This window comes from Sphaeramia orbicularis, chromosome 6 (genome assembly GCF_902148855.1).
Source record: "Sphaeramia orbicularis chromosome 6, fSphaOr1.1, whole genome shotgun sequence".
Classification (NCBI taxonomy): domain Eukaryota; kingdom Metazoa; phylum Chordata; class Actinopteri; order Kurtiformes; family Apogonidae; genus Sphaeramia; species Sphaeramia orbicularis.
Window position 1 is genome coordinate 38,596,557 of NC_043962.1, and position 12,220 is coordinate 38,608,776.

A 12,220-nucleotide genomic window follows, 5' to 3' on the forward strand; every position below is an offset into this window, starting at 1 on the left:
ATGTTTTCTTTATTTTAACATAATTAATCACCCGATAGGCATTTGTCACGTCTTTGTCAGATTCTGATGGAAAAAACAGAGGACAAACCGCCTGAGTGGGCCACCAAAAAGATATATGGGGGAAAAAATGCATTTATATTGTAATTGCAAAATGGTTGGAGACCTTTTGGGTAATGGTTTGCAAGTTCTGATCTGCTGGACATTTGATGTGTACAGTACAACATAAAGCCATATGTAAAACGGGGGCAAAACTACTGGAATGCTGAGCCAGTTTGGACAGTTTTCTTTTCCCGGCAGGTCTGTAACAATTTACCGATGTCATGGATTGGTACATCAGAGAAAGCACCAAAAATTCCAAATGCACAAGACTTGGTTTCTCTTTCATTTAATTTGAGAGTGGTTACAGTTTGTTTGATCTGCTGCTGTTCACTCCCCCTGAAGTAAATAATGCATCTAATTGGTGAACATACACATATTTTTATGTAGTGATGACTTCTTTCACTTTTTTAAGCAACAGGTCACAATTTGCTATGACACTGAAAATCATGTCTTGTGTTATAAAAGTTGAGCATGAGGACTGTTTCAGTTTGTGCCACAGGCTATATTTAAACATTCAAAGCTAAGGCTCAGCCCTCGCCAAAAAAAAATGTGTAAACATGTTCCTCTTTTTCTGTGTGTTTATGTGTTAGATGAGTTTCCACACATACTCCCACAACTCCAACACATCATTCTCATCCAATCCACTCCACTCGCTTTCCCTTGCCATCGTAATTCACTGGGAGTCTGAGATATCTTCCTTATTTCCTATTGACAGGAGCTGGCAGGTCTTTTAGCTTGAGTTAAGCTTAACATGGCATGTTAGTAGCTGCTTCCAAGTTAAGGTCTCCAGGTGTGAAATATATAATATGGATTACATCCATCAATCTTGGCTACTGTATATTCTCTTTATGTACCAAACTGTAAGAGGATGAAACACCAGTCACACAATTATTTGATAGTTACTGTATACTCATAATAATTTTATCTAGCTTCTTATGTAGACAAGTTGCTCTGCACGTTCATTTTTTTTCTCTATAAATATGTTAATATTGTGGTTAATTAATGATAACTCAGAACAGTAAATGTATCCAGTACTTTAACACCCATTCGCATTGAATTCTACTGGACCACTTTCACAGTTTCAGGGGTGTTTCACTTGAAACTCTGTTGGCATGGAGCCAAACCCAACAGCTTCTAAATGAGGTGTTTTGGACCCTGCAGCTCGTTCTGTCTGCACAGGTCAACAGTCGATCCAGACAGAGAAGGCGAGACTGCATGACCGACAACAGTGAGACAGTGCGTAGTTTGAGGGTTTGGTTTCTTTTTCAGGCACCAGCCAAATGCTCTGGGCGTCCTCATATTAGAGATTTCATTGTTTTGGTGGTAGAGTTTGTGGGTTGTTGAATTTGTGCCTGTCTCGGATTTACATTTCAAGGCGTCAAAGTTGCTATTGTGTTGTGCTTCAGTGGTGGATTAACTGTTTAAAGATATGATAATCACATGGAGTGGGTCAGCCTGCTTTATAAAACCAGTGAGATGTTCATGATGATTCTTTTGATAATAACATGAATTTGGGGGGCACAAATATTATTTTGGAGGCTTCAAATACAGATAAAGCTTGAAAGTCAACATGCTCATCAGGCATTTTGCATTGCATGCTGAAACAGGATGCGGGTGTTTCCACCTCTGGCAATGAGTTGCCTGACAAAGCTCACAGGTTAGAGTTTTCTTTTTTTCTGAAGAAACTTATATCCACAGATGGAGGATGTTCCTTTTTATTTAGAGAGTGAGAAACCTGATTCACAGACTCTGGTGTAGTGGTTTAACTTTCACTTCCTTCCTCCTCCTCTACATCTCATCTTGTGAACAAATGTACCTTGGTACTGCTGGTGGGAAACAGCCTTTAACTCAGTTGTGGCTGGAAATTGCTTTTCAGATTTATCTCTATAGTTGTAGCATCTTTCTAGATGTGAGCGGCCGTTTTCAGGGGTTTAGTCGGCTGTGATTTACTGCCAGCAGAATGGTCAGACTGGATGTTCAGTGCTGACAGCTGCAGACTGCAGGCTGATGCTGGATTTGGTATTTATACCTCTTGTGCTTTTTGCCTTGAAGCTGCAGTGCTGTGAATATGATTAAAAGCGGTCTGACTGCAAAAGCTGTGGTGCAGCTGTCAGTTTCTTCCTCGTTTGCTTCTGTTTTTGCCTGCTCTTAATGAGCTACCATGTACTCTAGTGATATATTATTTTAGTACATCTGACTGAGGATGATCGTCACCATAAACAAAATCAGATGACTACCATAAATACCAGGGGCCTCATGTACAAAGGTTGCAAATGTACATAAATGTGGTGTATGCCCTTTTCCACGCTTGCGTTCAGATGTACAAAGAGTGACATGACCGTGGAAATGAGCGGTGCTCCACGCCAACTTCATAGCTGGTGTACGCATGTTTCTAGTGCTTTGGAACCATCGGTGGCGACACTTAGAGGTGATACTGAGAAACTGTTAATAATGTGACAAAGGTCATTTCTCCAATTGATGTGCCTATCAGAGATACACAGTTAAACAGTTTACACACCAGCACGTCATCCTACTGCCAGAGCAGCACATCCCCCCCACCAGAACCAGACCCTGGACCCATCAGTGCCAATCGATTGGCATGGACACAGAATTCACTTGTTGATAAATGCATTTAATGTAATATTAATATCTGTGGGAACATTTATAAGTCGGTCCAGGCACTCATTGATGCCACCGATTGCCGTCGCGATGTCCTGTGGTGACTCGGGGTAGCATGGGTGAAGCAGGGCTCAAAATTAACTTTTTGACCTAGGAGCACTGTGCTCCTAACCCTAAAAAGTTAGGAGCACTGTGCTCCTAACCCTAAAAAGTTAGGAGCACTGTGCTCCTAACCCTAAAAAGTTAGGAGCACAGGCTAAAATCTAGGCGCACCACTATTATATAAAAAATTTGGAGAACAAGCAAAACTCTTGGCCATACCAAGTAATATTCCTATATGTATTTAAGCAATGTTAACAACCTAGAATAAAGTATTTGAATAGAGTATGAAAGAAAAAGCTTACATTGACACAGGTGCAAAACAATTGTCAATGTGTGGTATATACTTTAGTTGGTTCTTGGAGAAGAAAGACAAATCACACCATTATTTGCAACAACCAACTTTTGAGGAAGAAACTTTTGACGAATCATGTACACGTCTGGATACCGCTTGTTGTTTATTCATTAGCCCCTCGATTCGCTGGTTACGGTCAGCTGATCGTGTAGCAAGTTGATTCGCGCAACATGATCATCTGACTTGCAGGATACATTACGTCATGGGAAAATACTTGGAACAACGCCAGCGCTACTAACCGGGTTTGGCGGGAGATTGTTTCAAACGTCGGTGGAGTTATTTGATCCCTTTGTTTATGCCGCCTGCGCACGCGAGGGGGCGGGGACTAGATTTTCCGCTTCAGTCAGCGGGGCGTGGAGCTTGTTTATTTTCAGCTGACGAGTTACTTCTGCAGCCATTATTCTAGGCGCACATATTAATTTTCGCTCATTTTTTTATTGGCGCACCGTGCGATCGTAATCTCAAAAACAGTCGCACTACCGAAATTCTCAGGCGAATGCGACCGTAATTCAGTCGCAGTCACGAGCCCTGTGAAGACACGGCTGAGGACGGGCATCAGCAGTTGGCTGTTGGACCAGAGAAATCCCACTGTCTGTGACAGGCTGAGACTGCGTCTTACTGTCTTCTGTCTCAGTGTCTTTTGGGAAATAATAAATGGAGTGATTAAACACAAGTCAAAGTCTTTGATTTCCTCTTTGATATCCTGGCATGACTGCGTATGAACCTTTATCTTGTTTGGCTGTGATCAGACTATTGAGTGACCTGTAGAAAGAACAAATGTGTGAGTTACACAAATACAAAATATATATTTACCTTGGGGATGATTCGAGTCACCCCTGTGAGAGCAGTGTCATTCAAAATAGTGGCGACTCTCTGCTCAAATGGGGTGAGTTCGTCTTTTCTCCTTCCGCCTGTTTTGGCTCCGGTTCGTGTTCACCTTGATGTCATCATCTGATCATGCAGAGAGGGGAATCCCAGAGGGAATCCCACCTGCAGACCCTGTTTATGCTGATTTGCATATTTAAGTATGGGTGTGGAGAGGGAGGAGTCTGGTACTCCAACATATGTGGTCAATTCCACACTGATTGTGATGTACAAAGGAAATGTGCTTGGATTCGGGCATACGCACAGTTTTGTTCATCTGGATTTTTTTGTGCGTACGGACTTTTCTGGATTTGGGCACACGCCAGGTTTCAGTTTGAAATCCATGCAAGTCTTTGTACATGAGCCCCCGGATTCCTTTCTTCAGCCCAACACTTGCTTTGCTTCTTTCCACAAATGGGTTCTTCAGTGAGTCACAGCATACTATAATTAATCATATTTATTGTTATGAGAGCTCTTCAACTCAATGGAGAAGTGCAGACAAACCCATTTTGATAAGAAAATTACTTTTCCCAGGTGAAAAGTCTATGTTGAACTGTAGGCTGAACCGATATGGTCCTTGTTTGGAGTCAGTTGATCTGTGGACGTTACATCCTTATTTACACAGCATACTTCCATTCTCAAACAAGTTCAGTTACTATGATATGACCAAAACCACCTACAATATTTCACATTCAGGTAGTAATACGTACCCTTAAGGTCATGAGGGCAATCATTACCATTAATCACTAATCAATGCAACCTTTACATTTTTAATCATACTTAATACATAAAATGCATTTACTTGTATATAGCCTAATTCATTCTCAATCAAGCTTGCAACAAAATATAAACTACAAAACGATAACTAATAAATATTGTCACATTCTGTGTGAAGTTCACTCTCTCCATGTATGTTTGTGCTTCCTTTATGCAAATGTCCTGCTTGCTGGCAGCTAGCCTGGACTTGAATGACCCATGTTTCTGGGACTGCATCTGGTCAAAACTTTGCATACCCAGTGTGAATATATGGCACACAAATACTTTTTTTTTTCTTATTCTTTACATTCAGGCAATGTATTTCAATGAGTTTCATGTACAGTCATATAGTGATAGCAAAAAATAGCATTAATCATTCAACTGTAGTCCAAATGAGTAAAACCAAAAAAACTATGATTTGTGATGCAACAAATTAAACATCAGAGCAGAACACGTCACAGTGGATGTTTTTCTATCATTGCATGATGCATACCATCATAAGGACAGCAGTTAACATTTTTGATATCATTAACATAACATTACTAATAAAGAATTTCTAATTGGATCAATTTTAAAATGTATAAACTATTTATAGATGTTTTAGTATTAATTTGTATTTGATTAAAAATACATTTTCTGAGTAATTGCAGTATAACTGTGTATTTACAAAGACTATGCAAACATTACACTACTTCTAATTGCCCTTTGTCTCGATTCTGTTCACTTACCTAACTGACAAACTACATATAATCAAAGACAATGAGTTATATATTAGCTATTGCCCACTTAAAGAATTGAAACATTGCATTGTAATTTTTTATTGGATGTTGAAATAAACAATTAATAGAATAACTAAAATATATGTTAAATAATGCTCCGACTTCCACTTTTCTGTCTTACTCAAGCTTTATTTATAAATCAAAACTCTAGAGTCGTGTAATTGCAACTTTATGACGGGTCATAAAATTCCGAAACATTAAAATGTATATAGCAGAAACATGACACAGTTTTATTTAACAGTCTTGGGCTTTTCTGGTCTTAATTTGTTCTTGGTTGAGGGTGTGAAATAGTGTAAATGAGAATGAATATAAACAGTACAACTCTTACGCTGTTTTCACACCTGGATCGATTGGAGCCGTAGTTCCAGAACAAGTCTTTGGCTCTGTTCCATTAAGCATATGTGAAAGCCATAATCATGCTCCATTCCAGAACAAAACACCCGAGCTCAGACTGCTTAGAAGAGGTGGTCTCAGCTCAGTTGCTATCATTCCATGGAGCGGTTTGTTTACAGTGTGAACATGACCACAGTGATAGAAATAGACCACTACAATTTTCTCTACCACTCTGAGCGGGTCCGGCTGCAGATAGTCATATATAAAGTGGCAATCAGGAATCTGAAGGGTGCACGTGCTGTCTGGGGTGGGGGGTGGGGGGGGGGGTTGTTCCGTACTGTACACACCTCACAATGAGTACACATAGATCATATGACCGTACAAAGTCAAAGTGAAACTCAAGACACTTTACTAATTCCTCTAAGTCTCTGGCTGTTGTGCAGCTCATTTTCCTTTTCCCTACCTTCAGAAACTTTAATTTGAGGGGGCAGGATGTTTGTTTAAGGGGGCATCCCCCCCCCCCCCCAAACACACACACAACCGAGCCCGACTCAGAGTATGATATGCTGCGATGTAGCAAACATTACCACAAAGCGGAGTGGCTCTGTTGATAAAGTACCACTGCCAGACATAATCGGACAGTGGGCTTCTGCCTTTATGTGGACGTGGTGTTGGGGGCATGAAGCAGTGTGAACATGAACCAAAACAAGCTGATGCACAGCACTCTATTACATTGTAATACATTACTCCCTGAATCGGAACAAAATTCAGGTGTGAAAACACCTTTTATGCAAATCAGTGGAGTATGTATACAATTAATATAATCACCAATCAATGCACTGATACATCCCTAATCATACAACATGAAGATTTTCACTGTTGCCTTGTGTTGTGTGTGGTGCCATTTCTTTTATTTCCCACAGGTACCTGATGCTGAAGTCCAGTTTCTTCTAAATAGGACTGAACTGTGTCCTCGGTGAATTGACTTGACAATTGACTGTCACAATTCAGGTACAAAAATAAGCTTTTTTCCTTTAATGTAGCTCCATTCTGAACTATGTCTGATAATAAAAGCTGTCTTATTAAACTAGTCAAACTGTGGTTGGTGTCAGATAACAGTCATGGTCTAGAGCTCATCTGTATACACAGGATAGTGCAGACTGATGTATAAATGGGGAGACAGATATGAGGTGGACTCTCCTCTACAGACAGATGACTTCCTCTTCACTGAATGCTGATTCAGTCAGAAACAAGCTTTGGCAGGCAGCTTTCTATGCAAGGTTTTATCAGAATTTAAAGTCTTCTGTGCCTCACTTTGACTGTGCATATAAATATTTTATATTGGCAGTGAGTATTACAGGAAGCTGCATTGATGCAGATGTCTGCCTGAACAGCTTCACAGCCTTTTTGCTGTAGCGTTTTTGCTAGTATTTTATTCAGCAGAGAATTAGTTTTAAAGGTTTACAACTTTGTGTATAGCTATAGGTCTAAAGCTGTACACGTCGAATTCAAATTATAAGAGTGCTGCTGCTCACGTGTGTGTGTTGTTTTTTTTTTAAGTGCCATCTGAAAATTCCATGAAAAGCCACAATTCATCTGTGTTTAATGGTAAGCCTACCTTTATGTATGGCTTACAGAAGCTCACATATGTTGTATATCTTATTTTTTTAGTAGGCCATTTGCTAAAAAAGTTGGGATTTTATTGCACACTGAATACACACTTGGTGAACTAGCGACTTTTTCTACTAGGTGGGTGGTGTGTGCGAGAATACCGTCCGTCTTCATTGTAAGGGGCATGAGATCATATCCTCCTTAGCTTTCAGTGTTGGGATATTAAGTACCTCTGTTATTTCAGTAATATTAGTCCAGTTTTTGTTATGCAACATAACCAGGCCCTGCAGCATTAGTTACAAACATTCAGTGTGTAGTGTGGAGGAGGAGCAGGGCATCTATAAATCTGAGTGCTGAGCTGCACTGCTACAGGGCTTTATCCTACTGGAACACTGAGAGCTGCTGCTATGTTGACATCTCACTTAGTAGTTTTGTCACCATCACAGTCATTTCCAGGGTTTCCCTTGTATTATAAGACTTTGGTGTAGCACTTTTTTCATTTTTGCACAGCACCTCTGCTTAGATTTGTCTGCCTTTCTGGAGAGAAGAGATACCATACAAGCCCAAATAAACTGTGTTTTTTTTTTTCTTCTTCTTCTCTTGAGATACCTTTTTAAAATCAGAAATCATGTGTTCACCACAAAAGTTTATTTGTTTTGTGTTTTTTTTTCTAAGCTTATTTATAAATATGATCACAATATATCATGCAAAATTATGCAAAAGTGCACGATTGGACCTGACTATGACTGATTGATGGTTTGTTTGTTACAAAAATCTTGAGTCTATTTATTTTTTTTAAACCTAGGCTTTAATGCTTATTCATACCCTGTGTGTGCGAACAGAGTAGGGTAGTCAACACCCTAGGGACATATTCCATTCTCAGTGTGATAGCTTTGCTTCTCTGACATAAAGGTAATCATCACATAACAGGATGAACTGAACTACAAGCATGATTAAACAGAACATAATGCAAAACAACATGTGCGCAACCTTAAATTTGTCACATATTTTTAGGTCTGATTGTGATAGATGTTTATTTACCTTGAAGTAAAGTTGCTGTGGTGATAGTATGTTGAGGTGTGTTATGTTGACACATGAAAGCTATGATGTTTTAACTGAGATATCCACATGTATCTGATTGTGAGTCACAAGTGAGGCAGGTTTTTCCCTGTTCGGCTGCTTGTAATAACAGTTCCATCATTGTAACATAAATGCAGAATTGGTCTTATTGTTGCAACATTACGTGCCTGCACATTGTCAGTCCACTTGAACATGGCCACTTCATACATGCTCTCCCTGTGCATATTTGTGCACTGGAGTTTAGATATTATACAGTTTTGATTTTAAATGTCTGCACAGAATTACTAAGAAATATGTCATGTTTTGATGGAACCTGTGAATACTGTGCTTGTGCATCTTATTAAGAGTAGCCCATACATTCCCCTCACTGCTTCTGTTTGCCTTTAAATACATTAAAGTAAGTCTATACAGGCTGTCAAAGTGACTCAAATATTACTTTCTACCTTCCTTCATTTTGCCCATATTTTTGCAGATGATAACCACACAGACATTTATTAGTAATTATACAACCATAAAGGTACGATTTAATATTCCGTCTTGTCATATTTCTTCAGTGGGTGTTACACGTGTTTATTATCGTCTCATTTTGGTTCATCTCCTGCTCTGCACTCTGCCAACCAAAAAAAAAAATCTTTGGCAGCAGGGGAACATTTGGCAGCCACAAGAAATTCCAAACAGAAGACTAACTCTGTTTGTCTCCCCTGCAGTTCACAGCCATCAGTCATCATTTTGAGACACAGCGTAAACACCTCACAGGCTGCCCGAGTAGTCAAAGTAGTCTGTGGATTATGAGATTTATTATACACTGAAAACAAAAACTTGACTCTAGTCCTGCGTGTCCAGCTGGTGGTGGAAAATTAGCCACAGACTGGGTGGGTCAGAGTAGTGTTTTCACACTACTGCGGTTCTCTGCAGAGAAAAGACACGGTAATATACAAAACCATAATGCAAGAGCTGTTAGAGCAGGTGTTTTTAGGTGATAAGCTTTTTTTTTAAAACTGAGTAGAAGACTTGGCATATTAATATGTATTCAGAGAAACACCCACCATGTTAAGTGTGGCATCAGATGTAGTCTGATTGAAAGAGCTCTTTAAGGTTTGTATCACATTACATCTCAGTGAGAACCACCTCATCGTTCACATTAGCCACTTTAAATGTTGCTCAAGGCAACACAGTCTTAGTTATCTGATCATTCAACATTTTAAATCTTCCTCCTTCATCTTTGTCATCCTCTTGACTCTTTTGTGCATTATCTCTATGGATGGGTATCGTTAGAAATTTATAGATGCTACTGTTTTTATCAGTGCTGCTTATCGAATGAGAATTGTCATTGGTTCTTTTTTTAGGTTCAGGTTGCAGCTCAGTTTGTGAACAAAATCATTCATTTTATATTCTCATTGGAAATAGCTGTAGGCCTACATAATTAATATGCAAGTATTATTCTTTAGAAGGAAAGTGCAACAGCATTAATTTAAACTATTATCAAAGATTCTGATTTTGTGATTTTCTTAATGTAAATAATTATTTACAAATTATTTTACAGTACAGTAAAACCTACCATTGCACCATTGTGAGAGTAGTTTGCATTACAAATCACGGCTCCTGAGTATTTTTGTTTTGAAATACGAGTGGAAATCCACTGTAGGAGTGAGCTTTGTACTAGCAGCCGCTAGTTGGCACAGAGCTCGCACATGCTTCCCCCATTAGTTGCAGCCTCTGCTCGAGAGAAAACGCCATCACGCTTGTCCTTCCAAACAATAATCCTCCTCCCCTCACTCATCATTTTTAAGTGTTAAACTGTATTTTGTCAGTGTTGAAGATTTGTTGCAGCCTCCAGATCTCTCAAATCCTCCCTCTGACACGATGAACAATAGATCAGGTGATGCTCTGACCATTTTACCTTAAATATATTAACTAACCCAAAGCAAAGCATTAGCTCATCACCAGTCACTTTTAATCATTAGCTCCTATTTGTGTATGTGCTCCAGGCTGCTAACATAGCAGTGCATAAGATAAACAGAGCAGACAGATTAACGGAGTTTTACGTCCAACTGTGTATTTTGTCGCATATACTTCACTGAATTTCTGTAGGTTTTGTGACGGGTCACTTGTGTTTCCACTCGAACGAATATGCAAAGATTTGTCTGACTTGTGTCATCAAGTGAAGTGAACACTTCCCCGTGGTTTTCTCCTGTGAACACTGGCCTCTCTCTCTTAAGTGTTTGAGCTGCTCAGAGCTGCAGTGTGTAACAAAGAACTGACCCAAACCCAGGTCTCTGATTGGGTCTGAGTATTTATAAAAAAAAAAAAAAAAAAAGCATCACAGACCAAAGCCTTGGTCAGAAATTAATTTATTAATTTTAGTTAGTTAAAGAATAAAAAAATGCTAAATGACTTTTGTGTTGCTGTAATATATAACCTATGTAACCTATATTTCTATTTGTCATTCTCCAGAACCACTGAGAAAACCATTTAAGCTCAATGGTACTCTAGTTTCTAGGGGCATTGCAATCGTTTTGTCATCTGTCTGTTTATTCAATGATGTAATCACATTATCTGAAGAATGCATTGACATATCTGCATCATATTTATACTGTGGATGCATCTTGGCATGGAGCAGAAGCCTATTGAAAATAGATGACCTTGACCTACTTTTTCAAGGTCAAATGGCCTTGTGCAGTTATATCTGAATACTTTCAAATATAAATATGTATGTAATAAATTTTACACAAAGACAATCTAATCTAAATTATAGGGCTGTAACTTTGTTCAGAATCTTACACCATATTTGGCCGAGGGGTATTAAAAGTGCGCAGCACGTTATCGGTACATATTTGTCTCCAGGGCCCGTCTAGTACCAGCATTCAGTACCCATCCTTAATCATCTCCCAAGCTGATTTAGATGAATGAGGGGTTTTAGCTTTGATTTCTGAATATTTACAGTTTATGCAAATTTCAGCACAGCTAAAATTCGCTATTAGTGAGTTTATGTCCTGTCCTTTGAACAAAGGTATCACATATCTTTTAATTTCCAGGATTAAATGCAGTTTGGGAAGTTTTAATGTCGTTATTGAATGGACACCTAAACAAATTAAATTAATCTCAGCAGGTATTTTTTTTGCTGAGAGTATTTGTGCTCGCTATAAATACACTCTGTTCACACAGTGACTTGTAAACGCCTTCTTCCTGCACACTGTCACTAGCTTGGCTTCCATTACAGTTTTCCACAAAATAGAAGCAATATTTCTTCAATTTTGTACTTGTAGGTGTTTCTATTGAAGGGTGTTTGGCTTCTGATGCAGGACTCTAGTAACGTCCTGTTTTGCAACATATCGTAATTCTCGTAAAATACTGTATAGTTCTTTAAGACGCTAGTTTAAGGAAGATGGATGCACTGAGTTCCATGCCAAACCTCCACACTGTTGGCACTGTAGTGTTGGTTCATCTACTGCTGTTGCAGTGACTGCCTTGAACAAAAGAAGAAGGGAACGTATAATCACCCAAGGCAAAGTCCTTATTTATGGCAGCGGCTACACATAATGGATTTCTTGGAGAGATTTGTACATCAGGAATTCACCAACGAGTTGTGGATGCAGAATTTCTGAATGACCCGGGCAACATTTAA

At 39.1% G+C, this 12,220-nt stretch overlaps 1 protein-coding gene across 2 annotated transcripts in view; it reads left to right on the forward strand.

Annotated features, from left to right (window-relative positions):
* Positions 1-12,220, forward strand: part of znf609a (zinc finger protein 609a) — a 54,833-nt gene that overhangs the window by 9,009 nt on the left and 33,604 nt on the right. Inside the window, exon 2 of one of the 2 annotated variants that reach the window (XM_030135678.1) lies at positions 6,828-6,915. The exons of the other annotated variant lie outside the window; for it this stretch is intronic. The gene's annotated coding sequence lies outside the window, so the exon portion shown is untranslated. The remainder of the gene's footprint in view (positions 1-6,827; positions 6,916-12,220) is intronic. 2 annotated transcript variants of the gene reach the window in all.